Source organism: Rattus norvegicus, chromosome 3 (genome assembly GCF_036323735.1).
Source record: "Rattus norvegicus strain BN/NHsdMcwi chromosome 3, GRCr8, whole genome shotgun sequence".
Lineage (NCBI taxonomy): Eukaryota > Metazoa > Chordata > Mammalia > Rodentia > Muridae > Rattus > Rattus norvegicus.
Window position 1 is genome coordinate 129,351,177 of NC_086021.1, and position 23,133 is coordinate 129,374,309.

At 41.8% G+C, this 23,133-nt stretch overlaps 1 protein-coding gene across 13 annotated transcripts in view; it reads left to right on the forward strand.

Moving 5' to 3' along the window:
• The first annotated feature begins 14,532 nt into the window (after positions 1-14,532).
• Ctdspl2 (CTD small phosphatase like 2) overlaps positions 14,533-23,133 on the forward strand; it is a 58,524-nt gene continuing 49,923 nt past the window's right edge. For 10 of the 13 annotated variants that reach the window (XR_010064623.1, XR_010064625.1, XR_010064624.1 and 7 more), the window contains exon 1: positions 14,533-17,906. The gene's annotated coding sequence lies outside the window, so the exon portion shown is untranslated. 13 annotated transcript variants of the gene reach the window in all.

The following is a 23,133-nucleotide window of genomic DNA, read 5'->3' on the forward strand; positions in this document are numbered from 1 at the left end:
GGTGAAATCTCAGGGTTGTTTTGATTTGCATTTCCCTTATGACTAAAGATGTTGAACATTTCTTTAGGTGTTTCTCAGCCATTCGGCATTCCTCAGCTGTGAATTCTTTGTTTAGCTCTGAACCCCATTTTTTAATAGGGTTATTTGTTTCCCTGCGGTCTAACTTCTTGAGTTCTTTGTATATTTTGGATATAAGGCCTCTATCTGTTATAGGATTGGTAAAGATCTTTTCCCAATCTGTTGGTTGCCGTTTTGTCCTAACCACAGTGTCCTTTGCCTTACAGAAGCTTTGCAGTTTTATGAGATCCCATTTGTCGATTCTTGATCTTAGAGCATAAGCCATTGGTGTTTTGTTCAGGAAATTTTTTCCAGTGCCCATGTGTTCCAGATGCTTCCCTAGTTTTTCTTCTATTAGTTTGAGTGTGTCTGGTTTGATGTGGAGGTCCTTGATCCACTTGGACTTAAGCTTTGTACAGGGTGATAAGCATGGATCGATCTGCATTCTTCTACATGTTGCCCTCCAGTTGAACCAGCACCATTTGCTGAAAATGCTATCTTTTTTCCATTGGATGGTTTTGGCTCCTTTGTCAAAAATCAAGTGACCATAGGTGTGTGGGTTCATTTCTGGGTCTTCAATTCTATTCCATTGGTCTATCTGTCTGTCTCTGTACCAATACCATGCAGTTTTTATCACTATTGCTCTGTAATACTGCTTGAGTTCAGGGATAGTGATTCCCCCTGAAGTCCTCTTATTGTTGAGGATAGTTTTAGCTATCCTGGGTTTTTTGTTATTCCAGATGAATTTGCAAATTGTTCTGTCTAACTCTTTGAAGAATTGGATTGGTATTTTGATGGGGATTGCATTGAATCTGTAGATTGCTTTTGGTAAAATGGCCATTTTTACTATATTAATCCTGCCAATCCATGAGCATGGGAGATCTTTCCATCTTCTGAGGTCTTCTTCAATTTCTTTCCTCAGTGTCTTGAAGTTCTTATTGTACAGATCTTTTACTTGCTTGGTTAAAGTCACACCGAGGTACTTTATATTATTTGGGTCTATTATGAAGGGTGTCGTTTCCCTAATTTCTTTCTCGGCTTGTTTCTCTTTTGTATAGAGGAAGGCAACTGATTTATTTGAGTTAATTTTATACCCAGCCACTTTGCTGAAGTTGTTTATCAGCTTTAGTAGTTCTCTGGTGGAACTTTTGGGATCACTTAAATATACTATCATGTCGTCTGCAAATAGTGATATTTTGACCTCTTCTTTTCCGATCTGTATCCCCTTGATCTCCTTTTGTTGTCTGATTGCTCTGGCTAGACCTTCAAGAACTATATTGAATAAGTAGGGAGAGAGTGGGCAGCCTTGTCTAGTCCCTGATTTTAGTGGGATTGCTTCAAGTTTCTCTCCATTTAGTTTAATGTTAGCAACTGGTTTGCTGTATATGGCTTTTACTATGTTTAGGTATGGGCCTTGAATACCTATTCTTTCCAGGACTTTTATCATGAAGGGGTGTTGAATTTTGTCAAATGCTTTCTCAGCATCTAATGAAATGATCATGTGGTTCTGTTCTTTCAGTTTGTTTATATGATGGATCACGTTGATGGTTTTCCTTATATTAAACCATCCCTGCATGCCTGGGATGAAGCCTACTTGATCATGGTGGATGATTGTTTTGATGTGCTCTTGAATTCGGTTTGCCAGAATTTTATTGAGTATTTTTGCGTCGATATTCATAAGGGAAATTGGTCTGAAGTTCTCTTTCTTTGTTGGGTCTTTGTGTGGTTTAGGTATAAGAGTAATTGTGGCTTCATAGAAGGAATTCGGTAGGGCTCCATCTGTTTCAATTTTGTGGAATAGTTTGGATAATATTGGTATAAGGTCTTCTATGAAGGTTTGATAGAATTCTGCACTAAACCCGTCTGGACCTGGGCTCTTTTTGGTTGGGAGACCTTTAATGACTGCTTCTATTTCCTTAGGAGTTATGGGGTTGTTTAACTGGTTTATCTGTTCCTGATTTAACTTCGATACCTGGTATCTGTCTAGGAAATTGTCCATTTCCTGAAGATTTTCAAGTTTTGTTGAATATAGGTTTTTATAGTAAGATCTGATGATTTTTTGAATTTCCTCTGAATCTGTAGTTATGTCTCCCTTTTCATTTTTGATTTTGTTAATTTGGACGCACTCTCTGTGTCCTCTCGTTAGTCTGGCTAAGGGTTTATCTATCTTGTTGATTTTCTCAAAGAACCAACTTTTGGTTCTGTTGATTCTTTCTATGGTCCTTTTTGTTTCTACTTGGTTGATTTCAGCTCTGAGTTTGATTATTTCCTGCCTTCTACTCCTCCTGGGTGTATTTGCTTCTTTTTGTTCTAGAGCTTTTAGGTGTGCTGTCAAGCTGCTGACATATGCTCTTTCCTGTTTCTTTCTGCAGGCACTCAGCGCTATGAGTTTTCCTCTTAGCACAGCTTTCATTGTGTCCCATAAGTTTGGGTATGTTGTACCTTCATTTTCATTAAATTCTAAAAAGTTTTTAATTTCTTTCTTTATTTCTTCCTTGACCAGGTTATCATTGAGTAGAGCATTGTTCAATTTCCACGTATATGTGGGCATTCTTCCCTTATTGTTATTGAAGACCAGTTTTAGGCCGTGGTGGTCCGATAGCACGCATGGGATTATTTCTATCTTTCTGTACCTGTTGAGGCCCGTTTTTTGACCAATTATATGGTCAATTTTGGAGAAAGTACCATGAGGAGCTGAGAAGAAGGTATATCCTTTTGCTTTAGGATAGAATGTTCTATAAATATCCGTTAAGTCCATTTGGCTCATGACTTCTCTTAGTCTGTCTACATCTCTGTTTAATTTCTGTTTCCATGATCTGTCCATTGATGAGAGTGGGGTGTTGAAATCTCCCACTATTATTGTGTGAGGTGCAATGTGTGTTTTGAGCTTTAGTAAGGTTTCTTTTACATATGTAGGTGCCCTTGTATTTGGGGCATAGATATTTAGGATTGAGACTTCATCTTGGTGGATTTTTCCTTTGATGAATATGAAGTGTCCTTCCTTATCTTTTTTGATGACTTTTAGTTGAAAATTGATTTTATTTGATATTAGAATGGCTACTCCAGCTTGCTTCTTCTGACCATTTGCTTGGAAAATTGTTTTCCAGCCCTTCACTCTGAGGTAATGTCTGTCTTTGTCTCTGAGGTGTGTTTCCTGTAGGCAGCAGAATGTAGGGTCCTCGTTGCGTATCCAGTTTGTTAATCTATGTCTTTTTATTGGGGAGTTGAGGCCATTGATATTGAGAGATATTAAGGAATAGTGATTATTGCTTCCCGTTATATTCATATTTGGAAGTGAGGTTATGTTTGTGTGCTTTCATTCTCTTTGTTTTGTTGCCAAGATGATTAGTTTCTTGCTTCTAGGGTATAGCTTGCCTCCTTATGTTGGGCTTTACCCTTTATTATCCTTTGTAGTGCTGGACTTGTAGAAAGATATTGTGTAAATTTGGTTTTGTCATGGAATATCTTGGTTTCTCCATCTATGTTAATTGAGAGTTTTGCAGGATACAGTAACCTGGGCTGGCATTTGTGTTCTCTTAGGGTCTGTATGACATCTGTCCAGGATCTTCTGGCCTTCATAGTTTCTGGCGAAAAGTCTGGTGTGATTCTGATAGGTCTGCCTTTATATGTTACTTGACCTTTTTCCCTTACTGCTTTTAATATTCTTTCTTTATTTTGTGCGTTTGGTGTTTTGACAATTATGTGACGGGAGGTGTTTCTTTTCTGGTCCAATCTATTTGGAGTTCTGTAGGCTTCTTGTATGCCTATGGGTATCTCTTTTTTTAGGTTAGGGAAGTTTTCTTCTATGATTTTGTTGAAGATTTTTACTGGTCCTTTGAGCTGGGAGTCTTCACTCTCTTCTATACCTATTATCCTTAGGTTTGATCTTCTCATTGAGTCCTGGATTTCCTGTATGTTTTGGACCAGTAGCTTTTTCCGCTTTACATTATCTTTGACAGTTGAGTCAATGATTTCTATGGAATCTTCTGCTCCCGAGATTCTCTCTTCCATCTCTTGAATTCTGTTGGTGAAGCTTGTATCTACAGCTCCTTGTCTTTTCTTTTGATTTTCTATGTCCAGGGTTGTTTCCATGTGTTCTTTCTTGATTGCTTCTATTTCCATTTTTAATTCCTTCAACTGTTTGATTGTGTTTTCCTGGAATTCTTTCAGGGATTTTTGCGATTCCTCTCTGTAGGCTTCTACTTGTTCTCTAAGGGAGTTCTTTATGTCTTTCTTGAAGTCCTCCAGCATCATGATCAAATATGATTTTGAAACTAGGTCTTGCTTTTCTGGTGTGTTTGGATATTCCGTGTTTGCTTTGGTGGGAGAATTGGGCTCTGATGATGCCATGTAGTCTTGGTTTCTGTTGCTTGGGTTCCTGTGCCTGCCTCTCGCCATCAGATTATCTCTAGTGTTACTTTATTCTGCTATTTCTGACAGTGGCTAGACTGTCCTATAACCTGTGTGTCAGGAGTGCTGTAGACCTGTTTTCCTGTTTTCTTTCAGCCAGTTATGGGGACAGAGTGTTCTGCTTTCGGGCGTGTAGTTTTTCCTCTCTACAGGTCTTCAGCTGTTCCTGTGGGCCTGTGTCTTGAGTTCACCAGGCAGGTTTCTTGCAGGGGAAAAATTGGTCCTACCTGTGGTTCCAAGGCTCAAGTTTGCTCGTGGGGTACTGCCTAAGTCCTCTCCGCTGTGGCAGCGACCGGGAAAATCTGTGCCGCTCCTTCCGGGAGCCTCCGTGCACCAGGGTTTCAGATGACGTTTGGTGTTTTCCTCTGGCGCCTGGATGTGCACAGAGTGCAGTCTCTTCTGGTTTCCCAGGCGTGTCCGCCTCTCTGAAGGTTCAGCTCTCCCTCCCACGGGATTTGGGTGCAGAGAACTGTTTATCCGGTCTGTTTCCTTCAGGTTCCGGCAGTGTCTCAGGCGCAGGGGTCCTGCCGCTCCCGGGCCCTCCCCTACGGGAACCCAGAGGCCTTATACAGTTGCCTCTTGGACCAGGGATGTGGGCAGGGGTGGGCAGTGTTGGTGGTCTCCTCCGCTCTGCAGCCTCAGGAGTGCCCACCTGATCAGGCGGTGAGGTCTCTCTCCCACGGGGTTTGGGAGCAGAGAGCTGCTGCGGTCCGGGATCCGCCGGTGTGGGAGGTGGAAGTCTTTTGTGTCCTTAACATTAGTTGTAGGTAGTGAGATACGTAAATAAGGTAGACAAGGTCTGTTCTAGAGCTTACATTCAAGTGCAAGCAGCCAGCATGAGACATAAAATAGAAATAAAATAGAGAAATGTGAGAATGGGGTGTAGGGTGACCTAAACCTGGGGAGGAGGGTTAAATATCACTAAGTACATTATAGACAGACAGACACTGGGCCTGATTTGGGTTTTTGAAACCTCAAAGCCCATCTTTAGTGACGTACCTCCTCCAACAGAGCCACATCTCCTAATAATTACACTCTGGTGACCAAGCATTCAATTCTATGAGGCCATTCTCATTCAAACTGTCACATAGTTGTGTGTGTAAGTACACACAGGAGGAGATAGAGGGAAAGATTGTTAAAAGAACTTACACTACTTGGGGGAATAATGCTTCCTGAAAGAACCATTCACTACCTGTCAGAAACTCTAATGCCATGCCTGAGAAACCCTTCTCAAGTTGGGTAATGGACTCCAAGAGACACAGAACTTTATAAGCTGTTGCTTTGCCCTGGTCGTCTCTCACTGCTGAAAACATGGTAGAATGTGGAGTGATGAGACTGGAACTGATCTGCAACCTTCTCTGAGAAGTCGTTCTCATAATCTGTGCTATGCAAGCTGTCAAGGGTAGCCCTGGGTAGTCCTACCCAGCTATAAAGCCTGTGAACCACAACAGTCACGGGCCAGCACCAGATCTACATTGGTAAAATAATAACAGGTATCTTGGGGTTTAGCAACAGCTTTCTAATACACTGAAGGCCTGCTCAGCAGGAGAGAAACCATGCCGCATACTGTAAACCTACCCAGTTACCTGTGACTGCAGAGGTCACAGACCTAAGAAAAACCTATAATTCCTAACTGCACTCCAAATACTTATACCCACAGATTAGTTTAACTATCATCCATCATCAAAAGAAGCTACTGTTTGCAGCAGGAGACCATCACAGAAAGTCACAGCTATTCATGCAGAGAACAAAATGCAGCCATAATGGAGATATCCACAGCACAACTACATTTGAAGCTCGGGAATCTCTCTGAAGAGGGAACAGATCGACTGTAAGAGTCAGAGGACCAGGAAGTCTGCTCTGAGATTGTAGCTATGTCAGGGAACCATATCCATGACATCTCAACCACTCGGCTGCCTTAACAACACCTGACGTCAAAGGAGGCAAAGTTTCAAGTGGAGGGACAGGAGCACCCGCACAGCCATAAACTTCCCTCCTTTAGTTTGTTCTGCTGCAGAATATTCTGGGACTAGAGGCTAGAAGGATCATCATCAAAGTGACCAGTGAGACTTCATCCAGCAGCTGATGGAAAGACCCACAACCAAACATTAGGTGGTGCTCAGATCGTCCAAGTGGAGGATTAGGAGGAAGGGTCAGAGGAACCAGAGTGGTCGGGGACATATCACTGAACACTACCCACAGAATCAACTGACAGGACTCAGAGGGACTTGCAGAATCAGGGAGCCTGTACAGGTCTGACCTAGGTCCTCTGCATATATGTAATGGCTGGATAGCTTGGTGTTCATATGGGAATCCTACCAGTGGGGGAGGGGGGCTGCTGCCCTGACTCTTGCCTATTTGTGGGACATTTTTCTTCCTACTGGGTTGCCTTGTCCAGCCTTGATGTGATGGTATGTGCCTAGTCTAATTGTAGCTTGTTATGTAGTGTTTGGTTGATGTCCCTGGGAGGCCTGCTCTTTTCTGAGTGCAGGCATGGTAGTAGGGGTATGGGTTGGATCTGAGGGAGAGGGGAGGTAAGGGAGACAGTGGTTAGGTAATATATGAGAATTTTTAAAAAGACCTGAATAATAATTGATATCCCAATGTAGATGGGAGCAATCTCATTGGATGCCACCCCTAGATAAAAAACTATAAGCAGTTAACAACTGCGATGAATGGGAGAAAGTGTTCCCCAGGGATGGTCACCCTGGTAACTACACAGCACTAGGTGGTCCACCCTTAAAACATGAGCAGGCAACACTGAACTGACTGTGGGTGGCTTTCATATGTTTATTCATTTGTACTTATATCTAACAAAAAGGGTTAAACAAGAGGAGGCCTGTGGATTTGGAAGGGAGAAATGATGCAATTATACGTTAAGATTTGTAAAATATACATTTTAAAGGTTACTAAAAGTCAGGCCAACATTCAGGAGGCACAAGAAGGTGGATCTCTGTGAGTTTGAAAGCAGTGTGGTCTACATAGTAAGTTCCAGGACAGTCAGGGCTACATAGAGAAACCCTGCCTGAAAACAACAAAACAAAGTTCAACTAGAAAAGAGGCCAGCAAGGTGGCTTAGCAGAAGGTGTTTGTGCTTAGCAGTGCCAGCCTAACATCAGAATTTCATCTCTAGAAACCATGTAAAAGTGGAAGTAGTAGTAACCACAAATGTTTTCTCTGGCATGAAACACACACACACACACACACACACACACACACACACACACACAATCACACAAAAGTTTTAAAATTTATTTTCAGAAGTTCAACTGGTCTGAAGAGGTGGTTGTAAAGTTACTTTCTGTGCACGCATGAGGACCTGAGTTCAGATTCCCAATACCCACGTACAAATGCCAGGTTGGGTAGCAGTCTGAAACCTCAGCCCTAGGGAAGTAAAGACAAACCCTAGAGCTCACTGGCCAGCCCACCTAGCAGAATCTATGAATGTCAAGTTAAGTAAGAGACCCTGTGCTGAAAATAAACTGTAGGGTAGGTGATTAAAGACACTGGATATTGACCTCTGACTTCCACATGCACACATGTGCACACACCCAAATGTGTGTACACACAATCAGTTTATGTTCCAAAATTTCAAGGTTCCAAAGCTTTTACTCAGAAGAGTCCAGTCCTAAGACCAGTGTCTTCATTAGGGACTAGACACTCCCCTATCTATCACCCGCAGGCTAGCCTGTTTACAGCCTGGTCTTCTGCAGGCATTTTCTCAAGTGAGACTCCTGACTCTCAGGTGACAATAGATTGTGTCAAGTTGACATAAAACTGGCCAGCATAGCTGGAATGTAATGATTGGGGAAGAAAAATGGCCCATAAAGTATACAACACATATTTCAGTAAAATGCAAATATAACTAAAAATAATTTGTAGAGCATATCATCTTATCTCTTTAAATTAAGGTTATGTGGGACTGGGAACATATGTAGGTAGAATGCTTGCCTAACACTTGTTCAAGATTAGAAAAACCCAGGAAGCCATAGTTTCCCTTCCCGCACCATATAAACTGGGTGTGGTCCACGTTTGAAATTCCAGCCCTTGGGAGATAGAAGCCAGAGAATCAGGAGTTCAAAGTTCATGACATAATGAATTCAAGGCCACCTTGGTGTACATGGGACCCTCTCTTCAAAGAAGAAAAAGACAAGTATTTCTCCAAGAGAAGAATAGATGTGTATATCCACCTATTCACTTGCATATTCATGTAAAGAATTTGCTATGAGGGCTGGAGAGATGGCTCAGCGGTTAAGAGCATCCAACTACTCTTCCAGAGGTCCTGAGTTCAATTCCTAGCAACCACATGGTGGCTCACAACCATCTGTAATGGGATCTGATGCCCTTTCTGGTGTATCTGAAGACAGCTACAGTGTACTTAATATAATAAATGAATAAATCTTTAAAAAAAAAGAATTTGCTATAAGAACAAAGAATACATATCCCTCGTCCCAGCATTTGGGAAGCTGAGGTAAGGGAAACTCAAGTTCAAGGTCAATTGGGTTATTTATTTTCAGGCTGTCCTGACATAGAGACCTGGTCTTAACCAAATAAAACTTGTGAAGGAAGATGTTATTTCCAGGATGGCTGACACTGGACACTTCTGTTCCTCAGCTGGCCCTGTGGCTCCAAGGAGCTGGCCATTGGAGAATTCCCAACAAATTGGGTCTAGCCATAGAAAATGTAATACTGAAAGGCAATAAAGAAATGTATTTGCCAGGTAGTGGTGTTACCTATCTTTAGCCCTGGCACTTGGGAGGCAGATCTCTGAGTTCAAGCCTGGTTTACACAGTGGGTTCCAGGACAAAGTGGCATTTAGAGAGACCCTGTCTCAAAACAAAACAAAACAAAAAATAGAGAAAGGGAAGAAGGTAGAAAGGAAGAATAGCCATTTGTTCTTTGGAGCTTAATGCCATGTCCTTTTGGGAATATCTCTTCTAGACCTTCCCTGCTCTGATACAACCAGACATCAAGCCCTTGGTAATATTGTCAGAGGAAAACACTAGGGAGATTAAAGCCTACCAAGTTAGGACTTGAAAAACTCTTGGAACTCTGGAGATAAAAGTAGGGAGGGTGGTTAATTTGGTGGTATATGTGTAGCATGCACAGGGCCTTGCCTTTCCCACACACCCCACACTGCATAAACCAGACATGACTTGTAAGTCTAATACTTGGGAAGTGGAGGCAGGAAGATCAGAAATTCAGGGTTTTTCTAGGCAAGATAGAGAGTTCAAAGCCAGCTAAGGATACAAGCTAAACACAAGAGTTAACACTGAGAGTTAGGGAGACTGGCTCAGTCAGCAAAGTTCCTGCAGCACAAGTTTGGAACCACAGCATCCATAGAAGAGCCAAGTTCAGGCGCTAGAGAAGCTTCAGTGGTTGAGCACTTGTTGCTATAGCAGAGGACCCAGGTCAGAGCCCAGCACATACATGGTGGCTCACACAGCTCCAGTTCTATAGGCTCTAGTATCCCCTTCTCTGTTCTCCAGACAGCAGACGTGTGCATGGTGCAGACACAAATGCAGGCTAACAGGAGAGCTACTGAAACAAGAATCAGCACTGCCCAGAGATAGGAACAGAACCCATGTCTCAATAATAGTCCTACTTAGTGTTCAATTCAAAGCAAAGCAAAACTAGCTCAGGGGTCTGGGGAGGACGGCTCAGTGTTAAGGACTCTTATTCTTCCAGCAGCCCTGAGTTAGTTCCCAGAAGCCACAAGGGCCAGGTCCCAACTGCCTGTGACTCTAAGGAATCTGCTACCTTTTTCTGAACTCAGTCAGCTGCACTCGCATGTGCATACCAGGTGACCTGAATAATAGACACACGTAATGTAAAAGCAGTAAAAATGAATCTTAAGTGACTATATAGACAAAATATAATTTATCAGTCCCCCCTTAAATAGAGGGTTGTGGGTGGTGGTGTGCATACTTATGTCACTATTCAGGAGGCAGAGGCAGTCTGATCGAGTCCAGCCTGGCCTACAGAGTTAATTTCAAGAGCTACACAGTAAGATCCTGTCTCCAAAACAAGATACACACACATATAATTTAAAAGTATTTAAGATACTTTTTTGTTAAAGAAAATGAAGATGGGCTGGAGAGATGGCTCAGCAGTTAAGATCACTCACTGCTCTTCCAGACGAGCTGCACCCACTGGACAGTTTGCAACTGTCCATGATGGGATCTGACGTCCTCTCCTAGTGTACAAGCATGCATGCAGACAAAGCACTCATATATAAAGAACATAAAAACTGGTGAGCCTAGCATAGTGACACATACCTTTAGTCCCAGCATTTGGAAAGTGGAAGCAGCGGGATCAGGAGAGAAAGGCCAACCTTGGCTGCACAGTGAATTAAAAACCAGTCTGTGTCTCAAGTGAGCCAGGCATTGTGGGCATGCCTTTACCCCACAACTGGGAGGTAGCGGTAGGAGGATACCTAGTCCGAGACCATTCTGGTCTATATAGCAAGACATTTTGCTAAATATAAGCAAAATAGTCATTTGGAGACAAACTCCTATAGCCCAGGATGATGCTGAAAGTCCCTAGTAGCTGAGTCCTGATCCTTCTGCCCCATCCCTACGTGCTGGGCTTACAGATGTGTGCTATCATACCACAGCACACCATAGTTTACACAGTGCTGGATATTCAACCCTATGTCCTAGGCTTTAGTCATGTTTAATAGGATTCTCTAGAGAGACAGGATAAGGGAAAAATGTATATATAATTTAATATATACATAATACATTAAGAAAATGTATTAAGGTTTACATTTTTAAAAAGTGGCAACAGTTGGCTCACACCTGAGAGGCTGAGAACACGAGAGTTGCTTGGTCTTTGGGGCTAGCCTCTGCTGTTGGAGATGACCCACTGGGGCTCTCTCAGGCTAGAGAGGCTGATAGCTAATTGGTCAAGGCTGAGTCTCTCAGCAGTTCCAACCTGGCATGGAAAAACTGAAAGGTTCCTGGAGAGCCATTGGTCCTTAGTCAGTGACGGAATTCTCTACTTTCAGTGTCACTGGAGACTGAAAAGTTTTGGATATCTGGAGCAATTTGCATTTTTTAAAATTAGGCACTGAGTTACTTTTCTGTTGCTGTGATAAAATACTGAGAGTAAAGGCAGATTAAGAGCTGAATTAAACTTGTTTCCAAAGGACTAGATTCCATGATGGTGGGAACAGCATTGGCAGGACTGAGAAGCTGGCTGACCACATTTCAACCTAGTCATATTTTGACCATACACAGGAAGCAGAGGGAGCAGGATGGAAATGGGGTAGGGCTATAAACCCTCAAAGCCAGTGACTGCACCTCCCTAAATATTACCACCAACTGGGGACCAAGTGTTGAGAAACACGAGCCTATTGGGGACATTCTCATTCAAGCTACAATAGGGACGGTCCATTTGAACCACAGAATAAAGAGGAGATAATCACATTGTTTTGTGAATATCAGGTCATTTCCCACTCCCCCAGAAAACTCTTTTTTAACTGAGGAATGATGGCACATGTCTATAATCTCAGCCCTTGTAAAGGTATAAGCATATGGGTCAGAAGTTCAAGTTCACCTTCAGCTACATATGGAGTTTGAGACCAGACTGAACTACAAAGACACCGTCTTGAACCTTTCCCAGCTTCTCCTCAAAAAGTTAAACTGGGCAGTAGTGGCGTATGAGTTTAATCTCACCACTCGGGAGGCAGAGATATGAGGATCTCTGCAAGTCTTAAAAAAAAAAAAAAACAAAAAAGGAAAAAGAGAGAGAGAGAGAGAGAGAGAGAGAGAGAGAGAGAGAGAGAGAGAGAGAGAGAACCCCTGGGGCGGACAGATGGCTCAATGATTAAGAGTGCTGACTGATCTTCCAGAGGTCCTGAGTTCAAATCCCAGCAACCACATGGTGACTCACAACCATCTGTAATGAGATCTGATGCCCTCTTCTGGTGTGTTTAAAGACAGCTACAGTGTACTTCTATATAATACATAAATCTTTAAAACAACAAAAAAACATTTTGTCATTCCAACTTGTGGCACAATCACAAAAAAATCACTCCAGATTCAGGAAAACTGAGAACCATCAGATTTGAAAAACCCAATGTGAAAAATGTTGAAAAATGCTGTACAAGGAAAATTAGCCACAGTAAGACAAAGGCTTGAGAGAAGAGGCAGAAATTAAGAGGACAGGGAATGCTTAATTGTGAACCTATGGTACCTAATAAAATTGAGGATCAAGATAAATAGCCCATTGACAATGGGTAAGCAGCCAGCCCACTGGCATGGTTGAGATGGCCTAAATGTCTGGTCCATGTGTAAATTCATAAAAGTCTACTTGTAACTTGATAAACAGAAAGGGGCAATGAGCTGTGCTGAAAGACACTGGAGTGTTGGGGAAAATGCATTAAAGATGTTTTCACATCAGAATGGAACTTGGGGAATGTGTTAAGTTGCCTATGAGACTATGGATGCCATCAAAATTGATAAAGGATCTGAGCAGGAGAAGGCACATGAGAGGCACGACTCAAGGAGACGCAAAAAGACTTCAAGGCAGATGGCATTTGCTGAAGGACAGGAGGTCAGTACTGTAATTATGAAGGATCATCGCATTCATGGATCTTAAGGACATTTGGACTGTGAAGATTGTGGGACTGACAATTGTTTCTGTTGTAGAAAGTTGAACTGCATACAATTTTTGCTTAGACAAAAAGGAGGAAATGTTGCAGGATATTTGATCAGACTGAAATTTGAGATTGTGTTATTTACTGGAAAAAACTTTCTAGTTGTGGTGAGGCTCAGCCCTTAGTGCACACCTTTAATCCCTCTGGCTGGAATACAGACACATTCTTAATATACATCTTTAATCCCAAACAATGACAATAAAGTTAGTTTGTAAAAGAAAGCACCCATGTATGAAAGTAATGTTTAATTGAGTGGGAGACAAAGTAATGAATCAGAGAAAGATTTGACAAGATCTGTCCAACTCTCATGAGGAGAGGAAAGAGGTAACAGGAGGGAGCAGCACAGAGGGAGGAGGAAGCAGCTTTACCGGGACAGTTGGACGGAGACAGGTTACAGAGAGAGAAAAGTCTAGGCACGGGTAATGATGGAACAAGCCAGACAATGAGGAGGAGCCCGAAAATTAGAACATATTGTCAAAATTAGTTTGAGGCCAAGCAGAGCCATTCAGAGGCTGAGAAAGAATCCAGATTGAATCAGTTTTGAGCCAGAACGGCTGAGTTGACCAGCTTTTGAGTTCAGAAAAAACTGCAAAGGGTGAGCTGATTCAGCAGTGAGTCTCAGACGGTACATTCTAGGCCTAGATAAGATTGGAGGCTAGAAGGTTCCAGGTTTAGGCCTGTGTTGGCAGACTGAGGCACTTAGCCTCAGAGATGACAATTACATCAGGCAAATAAGTTACTTTTACATCTTCCCTCCCTTCCTCCCTCTCTGAGTTGCTCCAACATGGCCTTGAATTCTCTCTCAGCCTCCCAAATAGGTCAGAGTTCAGGTGTGTAACTGTACCCAGTCAACAATTTTAGACTTTTAATCTAAAATCTTGGGCTAGCTTTTTATTTTTCTTGAGATGGGGTCTCCCTATGGAACTATGTACACCAGGCTGGCCTCAAATTCACAAGATATCCACCTCCTTCTGCCTCCTGAATGCAGGATTAAAGGCATCTGCTCCCAAGCTTGGCTTGGGCATTACTAAAGCTTAATATGTTAGAGTTAAAACTATCATATTAAGAAGAAAAGCACCAGGGTTGGGGATTTAGCTCAGTGGTAGAGCGCTTGCCTAGCAATCGCAAGGCCCTGAGTTCTATCCTCAGCTCCAAAAAAAAAAAAAAAAAAAAAAAGAAAGAAAAAAAAAAGCACCTTGCTGAGTGCTTTATAAATAATCTTATTAGAATGAGATTGTAGAAAAATAATCTCATCTAACAGCCTTTAGGTGTGTCCTTTATCCTAGGATATGGATGGAACACCTATACATTTAAAGTGAAACTCATATTTAGACTTATTTCATTTGGTAATAAGGGTGTGGAGATAGTAGAAGTAGACCAGAGAGTAAATAAGTGATAAGGTGAAAAGCATTTTATTCTTTGTTGGTGGAAATGGGTTTAGAGGGCAAGCACACCTGTAATCCAGCACTTGGAAGATGAGGCAGGAGGTAGTCTTGTATCCATAGTGAGTCTGAGGCCAGTCTTGGAAACATAAAATGTTGCCTGAAAACAGCCCCGCCCCACCATACCCCAAACCAAAAAATAACTGAAAAGAGAAAAGTTCATAAATTGCAAAAAACATTCCAGCTTACAAACTGCAACTTTTCTGAATGTAGGAAGCCTATCTTTTTTCAAGATTATTTTTTTTTCTTTTCTTTTTTTTTCGGAGCTGGGGACCGAACCCAGGACCTTGCGCTTGCTAGGCAAGCACTCTACCGCTAAATCCCCAACCTCAAGATTATTTTTAATAACTCATTTACTCATTTTTATTTCATGTGCATTGGTATTTTGCCTGCATATATGTCTGTGAGGGTGTTGGATCCCCTCGAAATGGAGTTAGTTTTGAACTGCCATGTGGGTTCTGGGAATTGAACCCAAGTCCTCTGGAAGAGCAGCTGACCCATCTCTGATAATCTTAACACTACCCAGAGGTATAATAGACAAAATGGGCCTTTACCCCAACTGTAATTTCTTTAGTTAAAATTGTGGTGTGTGTGTAGTCCAAGTGTGTGTAGGTGCCTCCTGATGCCAGAGGTGTCATATCTCCTGAAGCTGCAGTTATAGCTAACAATTGGGTGCTGAGAACTCAACATGGTGGCCCGTAACAGTAGCCAGGGCTCTTCTCTAGAACTCTAAACATTTTTAAATAAAAATTAACTTATTACAAAAAGTTATTTCAAACTTGCATGGTTCTAAAAAAGTAAAACATGCCATTCACAGACTCTTTCGTGCGTTTTTCATTCTTCCAGAGTTCTGAGATCCAGCGCCCTCTTCTGGCTTTCTATGGCACAAGACACCGGTAAACATGCAAGTAAAACACTCATACATGTAAAAACAAGAGAGCAAGAGCAAGAGAGATCGATAATCTGCGGTTCTGCGGAGGCCTAATGATCTCAGTGTCATTTCTGAATTACACAAGGTGGCATGAGAGATTCTCAGAATTGTCCTCTGACCTTCACATTTAACAGTGGTATGTGTGCGCCTACACAAATACACGAAATAAAAACGTATACAAAATAATTTTAGTACTCAATAGGGATAACTGCTCGGTTTACATTCTATTACTTTCCATCATACACACTAGATAATCATTAGTTTTTGATTTTCAGTTAGCCTTTCAGGAATCTGATTATATGGACTCTCAATTTCTTCTGTGCTCGGTATACCATCGGCTCTCAATGTTTTATTCAAAGATTTCTTTACCTTTTCTCTCTTCTTTTGGAGCCACGTTCTCATTGAGCTGGTCAGGCTCTTTGGAACTTTTAAATCCCCTGCCTCAGTAATCGAGCCTTATGATTAACTGGCCGGTTGCACCATGCTCAGTCTGAAACCAATTCTGTGCTTGGGAAGATTTAAATTGCAAATGGACTCAGCTCTAACAGGATCATGACAACCCACCGACTCAAGGAGAAACAATATTGACAAGAGCACTCTACACTTCTACATATACCTTTCTGCCTCACACGCTATTGTCCGGCCATTACCCCACTCCCTCTTTTTCTACAGATAGTGGCCCTACACGATTCTATCTTGGGATTTTCCTTTGTTTCCGTTTTCTTTCTTTTTTTTTTTTTTTTCCTTTTTTTTTTTTTTTCCGGAGCTGGGGACCGAACCCAGGGTCTTGCGCTTGCTAGGCAAGCGCTCTACCACTGAGCTAAATCCCCAACCCTGTTTCCGTTTTCTAAGAACACAACTTTTACAAAATCAACTCTCATTTATGCTTCACTTAGGGAAGTCTTATATTTTTGGTTGTGAGCCTAGCCTTTAACGGCTGAGCCATCTCTCCAGCCCACTTAGGTAAGTCTTATGGAAAGCTCCCCAGACCCTGTCGCTGGCATAATCACATGCTATCCTACTACGCTTATTATTTCTCATCTATAATTAATTTTGTCACGCCCTTACCCGTCTTCTTTGGTGGAGTGTTAACTCTGGGAACGCAGTGACTGCTTTTCCTAATTCAGTTACACAGCATGTTCTCAATCAACATTTGTTATAGAATAATGAGAACAGCTTGGAATTTCAGTCAAAAGCTCCATCTAGACCAGTGTTTCTCAACCTATGGGTTGCGACCCTTAAAAGGTCAAACCACCGGTTGGACAAGGATCATAGGAAAACAGATATTTACATTACGATTCATAACAGTAGCAAAATTACAGCTATGAAGTAGCAACAAAGATAATTTTATGGTTGGTGGGTCACCACACATGAGGAACTGTCTTAAAGGGTTCCAGCATCAAGAAGGTTAAGAACCATGTAGATTCTAGATGAAGTCCACAGTCGTGTGTGAAAATCCACTTGAAAGACTCGAGTTTTAAGTGTACAGGATCACCGCCCACATCGCGAGGAAGGGAAGGGTAACCGTCTCTTTCACAGGTCCGAGGACAACAGGGGTTTCCGCTAGAAAAGTGAGCTAGGAAGAGAACCTCGGGGACACCCCGCGAATCTCCAAAAGCACCGGCACCAGGATGGGTCTGGCCTTGGGGAGCGCTCGGTACTGGCTCCGGCTCCAGCGCGCCAAGCCGTTAGCACCGCCCCTTCCCGCCGGCTCCACCCACCGCCGCCTAGTCACTAACCCTGGCTGCCGGGTGCGCGGCGCGTTCTTAAACCCCGCCTCCCGGGCTAGGGCGCGCTCTCCGCGTCGCCCGGCCCTAGGCGGTTCCGTTAGCGGCGGGAGGGAAAACCGCCCCCGGCGTCCCCGCCTCTGCTGCTAACGCTTTCCTCCCTACTCCCCCTGCGACCACCCCGCAGCTCGCTACGGAGGCCCCCGAAGTACAAACGTCCCTCACGCTCCGAGCCCCCTCGGAGGCTGCGTCCAGTCTGACTCCTCGGGCCCTAAAGCCCTGTGCTCATTTTTCTTTGTTTTTTGTTTCTTGTTTTTCTTTTAGTCAGGAATTCGCACTGGTGAGTTCCCTAAGGCGGCAGAAACTTTTGCCTCTTCACGGAAGTAAAAGTTGGTTCTCTTTTACCCGCTGCCGCCCAGGCCTCCCGCATTCCTTCCCTCCCGCCTCTCCGGATAGTGGCGGGCGGGGGAGGAGGAAGCCAGAGCGCCTGCGCGGGGAGGCCGCTTTCCATCCGGGTCCCTGTCCGTGCGGTGCAGCAGGTCGGTAGGCGGGAAATGGCGACTGGCTGAAGGAGCTGGTTCTGTTGCTGCTGAGGGATAAGCGGGAAAGACACCACCTATTGCGCAGTTGGGACCATCGCCGGAGCCCGAGGACACTTTTCTGTCGTCACAGTGAAGGTAATTCCCTTGGTCCAAACGCTGCCGTTGCTCCGAAGCTCAGTCCTCTCCCAGGGCCGTCTGCCGGGATCTCCTCCCCTTCTCAAGCCGAGCCTTCAGCGGTTCCAGCACGTCCGTAGGCATGCACTGTTGGCGCCTTGTACGTTCACTATGTGGAAGCCGCTCTGGTTTGGACTTTCCCCAGGGAACGGCAAGGGAGCTCACTTCCCGCCAGCTTCAGTTCTCAGGCTGCGGCCTGTGTTGTGATTTCTGGGGTTCGATTTCACCCACCCCCAGCCCCATCTCACGTTCCTAGTCTCCGACCCCGTGGACCTTAGAGCTAATTAAGTTGGATTGCCTTTTCGAACCTTCTTGTGGACCCACGTAATGTTTTCGGTATTTCATTCTTGTAGGGTGCATTAGGGGGGCGTTGCTCTCTGTACTTGAGCTCTTACAAACACCCTTTGAGAATCTGGAAAGAGGTAACTGGAACTTCTGTCCGTCTTCTGTACTGGAAAAATGTTGAGTTGACATTACTACTGTTAGAAATCAAGTGTGGTAGTAAAAACCAGCTTATGTAGGAAGCCTCCGATTTCCATAGTGGTTAGTTAAGGGTGAGTCTTAATTATACTTAACGTGCTGTTTACTTTGGGTATATCCGTATGAGTTTACTTACGAATTTACTTTTGCGTTCTTGACCAGGATTCTGTGAAAATTAATTGCATAAGTAAATGGTGTTTATTTACTTCTCGCCCTAGTGGTAGCTGAATGTGTGAATGATTTTAAACACTTTAAGAGTACCTCAGGGAAACCTACTGAGATGCTGCTGAGACACTACCCTAAGCTGCTGAGATGAGTATCCTTAGAAGACATTACTCCAAGGCAGGAATTTATCTTTCTCATGCTACTAAGACAATACCAAGATTACGTTTACATCCGCATACAAATTAGTGCCTTGAAATGATAGGCTTATCTACATAATTTTTAGATTGTAGATTGCTTATTTCGATTCATCAAATGCCAAGTTACATTTGTGTGGTCCAGCAATTATCTCTATAAAAGCGAAAGAGTAAAATGACATGTGGAAGCTATTTTTTACTTTTTTTTTTTTTTAAATAAAGAGTTCCTCGGTTTTTTGAATGCTTTGGCCATGTTGAATTTGCGGCATTATAGGTGTTTTCCTTGGGAATAAAAATGAAGATTAAAACATGGCTTATATTACATATCAGTTACTGTTTCTCATTCTCATAGGTGCAGCCTAGAGTATTTCACTTGCTGTTCACATATTAGGATTAAATTTCAGTAATAAGCAGGCACATGCAAACATCATTATAGTTTTATTTGAAAGACTTAGCCCAAGGTCATAAAGAAAGCCAAGGTAAAATATAGCTCTCATATGACGTAGTTTTAGGAATGAGCTGGGCCTCACTGCTTTTCTAGGATTGTTTGATTTAGGGGCTTGGGGAGTGAAAGTTTAGACATACTAAATACTTATTGAGTCATTTTATTTTAAAATAGGACCAATTATGCTGCTACTCAGAAGAATTAGGATAAATTATTTCTAGAGCAGGCTTTCTCTGTTTTAACGATGTTTTGGGGGGTGGTTTTTGATACAATTTAGTTTATAGGTAGTAGAATCAGTATTATAGACTATGGCTAAGATTTTCCCAAGTTAGTTACTACTGCATTCAACTAGACCCTATATTCTCGTTTTGTCTTGTTTATTTTTGATTTTTTGAGACATAATTGTGTATGAGAGAGAGAGAGAGAGAGAGAGAGAGAGAGAGAGAGAGAGGCATTGAACTCAAAGAGATGGACCTGCCTCTGTCTCTGTAGTTGTATTGCAGTGATAAGATTGTGTAGGAATACCAAATAGGACAGTTATGTTTTAGGTATTCTGTTCTGCATAGTGCTAGTGCCTTACAGATATTTCATTTGAACTAGGGGTGCCCCCCCTTAAGAAGTTGATGATTGGTAAAGTTTTATCTTTTCCAAATTAACCTAGCTTACTACAAGATTGTATTTGATCAAATGGCTTCTTTGTAGGGTGATTTGAATAAAATCTGGCTGGATATGTAGCGTAGTTGGTAAAGTGCTTGCCTAGCATTAAGGAAGCCCCATGTTGCTAAATCCCCATCACCAGATGAGCTGCTTATGGTGGTTCCTGCCTGTAACCTCAGGGAAATGGAAGCAGAAGAGTCAGAAGTTCATAGTCATCCTCAGCTGTATTACAAATTGGAGGCCAGCTTGCCTCCATGAGGCCCTGACTCTAAAAGAAACTTGAACCTGTTCAGAAAGGATATACTGGACAAAGACTTGTAATTAACTGCAGAATCAATTGCTGACTGATAAAGTATGATGTTATCTTAGTTATATTACATTATGCTTTTGACTGGTGAATCAAAAATAAATAAAGAATATAGTGTTTTGCCAGAATTTGAAAAGGGCAGCATCTCCCTGTATTTGTAATTTATCAAGTTTTTATGAAAATATAAGGGAAGAAAAATACTTTAAGTCACATATCAAATGTGTGAAGAGGACCTTATACATAGTGTTCTCTTGGGTAATTTTTATTAGTAGATTAAAATCACCAAGCCATTTTAAACTGGATTGGGTACAGGTGGTCATTTGTGCTACATTGAGAATGAAATTGTTTATTTATATACTTGTTGTTGTTTTTTTTTGTTTTTTTTTTTGTTTGTTTTTTTTAAGTGAGACAGGGTTTGGCTATATAGCCCAAGCTTAATCAAACTCCAGATCCTTCTGCCTCAACCAGGAGTGCTGGGATTAAAGGTGAGTGCCACTAGGTTCCAGGCTTAGGCTATTTAACAGGCATAAAATTTGCTTGAATGAGCACTTTTGACCAGTTTTTGCTTACTTTTCTGACATCCTTATACCCTAACCTAAGCCAGAGGTATTCACTAATGTTTGTATGAGTCTATGTTTTTTATCCTCCTTAAGAAAAAGTGCCATTTTATAGCTCTTGCCAGCGTGAAACTTGATATATGAACACTAGGCTGGCCTTGAACTCACAGAGATCCTCCTGTCTCTGCCTGCTAAGTCAGTTCTGGGACTAAAGGAGTACATCACCACAGCTATTGAGTACATACATTTTATATTTAAACTGTATTAAATTGTTATTGAACCTACCTATAGGTAGACCTAGGTGGTTGAGATTTTCTTGAGAAATGCCATGCTGGCTTCATTTATATATACTGAGTATTGTGGAAATCTTTCTGAAATGCATTGTTTAAAACATTAAATTCAGCTGAGTGTGGTGGCATGCATCTTCAATTGAAATTCTTGGGAGGAAGAGGCAGGTGAATTTATGTGAGTTTAAGGCCACCTAAACTATATAGCAAGTTTTAGGACAGCCAGGGTTATATAAAGAGACTCTGTCTAAAAACAAATTACAAGTTTGTAGATAAAACATCATTGTATTTTACTCATAAGTGAAGATTAGCTTATTAAACTACACATAAGTGAAGGTTCAGAGACAGTGGAATTAAGGAAAGGTAAATTTTCTTTTGCCTTTTTTGTTTGTTTTTGATACAGGGTTTCTTATTTTTTTTAAAAGATTTATTTTTTTATGTATATGAGTACACTGTCAGTGTCTTCAGACACACCAGAAGAGGGCATCAGATCCTATTACAGATGGTTGTGAGTTTCCATGTGGTTGCTGGGAATTGAACTCTGGACCTCTGGAAGAGCAGTCAGACCTCTTAACTGCTGAGCCATTTCTCTAGCCTGAGACAGGATTTCTATGGCTGTTCTAGAACTTGCTTTGTAGACCAGTCTGGCCTCAAACTCAGAGATCCATCTGCCTCTGTCTCCCAAGTGCTGGGATTACAGGTGTGTACTACTGCCTGTCAAGAAAAGTTAAATTTTTACATACTGGTTATGACTGGGAAATATATGGGATATAGGAGTGTTATCTAGGTAAGACAAACATGATGAGAGTAAATTTTATGTAGTGAGAATCTTAGGCTTCTAGGGGTCCTTTGGTATTTTTGTGAACCTAGCAATAAGGAATGGTGAGACCTAAAGGTGGCTTCCAAGATAAGACTTTTTTTTTTTAAGATATATTTATTTTATTTATATGAGTACACTGTAGCTGTCTTCAGATACACCAGAAGAAGGCATCGGATCCCATTACAGATGGTTGTGAACCACCATGTGGTTGCTGGGGATTGAACTCAGGACCTCTGGAAGAGTAGTTGGTGCTCTTAACTGCTGAGCCATCTCTCCAGCCCCAAGATAAGACTTTGTGAACAAATAATTTTTTATTTTGTTTGGTGGTAGGGCAGACAGGTTTTGAATCTTCTACATAGCAGGGTCTGACCTTGAACCTCTCTCTGATCCTCCTGCCTCCGAGACCTCGAAAGTGCTCAGATTACAGGTATTTAAGCCACCATGTCCATCAACAAAATTTTGACATAAAATCATAATAGGATAGTTCTCTATATTAGAATCTCATATTTCATAATATGCATAGCTTTCTATAATAGATTGAAAGAAAGATAGATTAAACATTATTAACAGGAGTAATAGTGCTTTGAGCTGGAGTTTCGCAGTTAGGCTTTCATAATGGCTGTAATAATTGTAGGACAAGCTCTTTTTTTTTTTTTAAGATAAAGAAACATGAAACAGTGTAGTAGAAAGTGGCACTTGAATACTTTAGAAAAAATTATGTTTAAACTTTATTAATAGCCATTTCTATAGGATCTCACTGTACTCAGGCTGGCTTCAAACTCTATGTAGACTTACCCATTTATTTTTCTATTTTTATTGTGGTAGAGAATTCTTTTAATTTGAATTCCTTTAGTGACTTTGGAAGAGAAAATGGGCAAACCAAACAGTAGAGCATGTGTTTCAGTTTAGGTGTACTAGAATATAGATTACTTTTAGCTTTTTCTTTCATGGATGTGTTAATGTATGTTTAGGAGTCATAATTTTTAAGATAGGGTATGAGTTAATCATAGAATTTTATATTTAGTGGATAACAATTTTTTTTTGAGTCTTCCAAAATTAAGTTCTTTGTTGTTTTATCTTTTGTCTTTTTTTTTTTTTTTTTTTTTTTCGGAGCTGGGTACCCAACCCAGGGCCTTGTGCTTGCTAGGCAAGCGCTCTACCACTGAGCTAAATCCCCAACCCCCCAAGTTCTTTGTTTTAAAACTGAGATTTTTTTTTAATTAAAAAGTTTTACATTCATTTACTGTGTGTGTTGTGCGTACACCAAAACTATAAT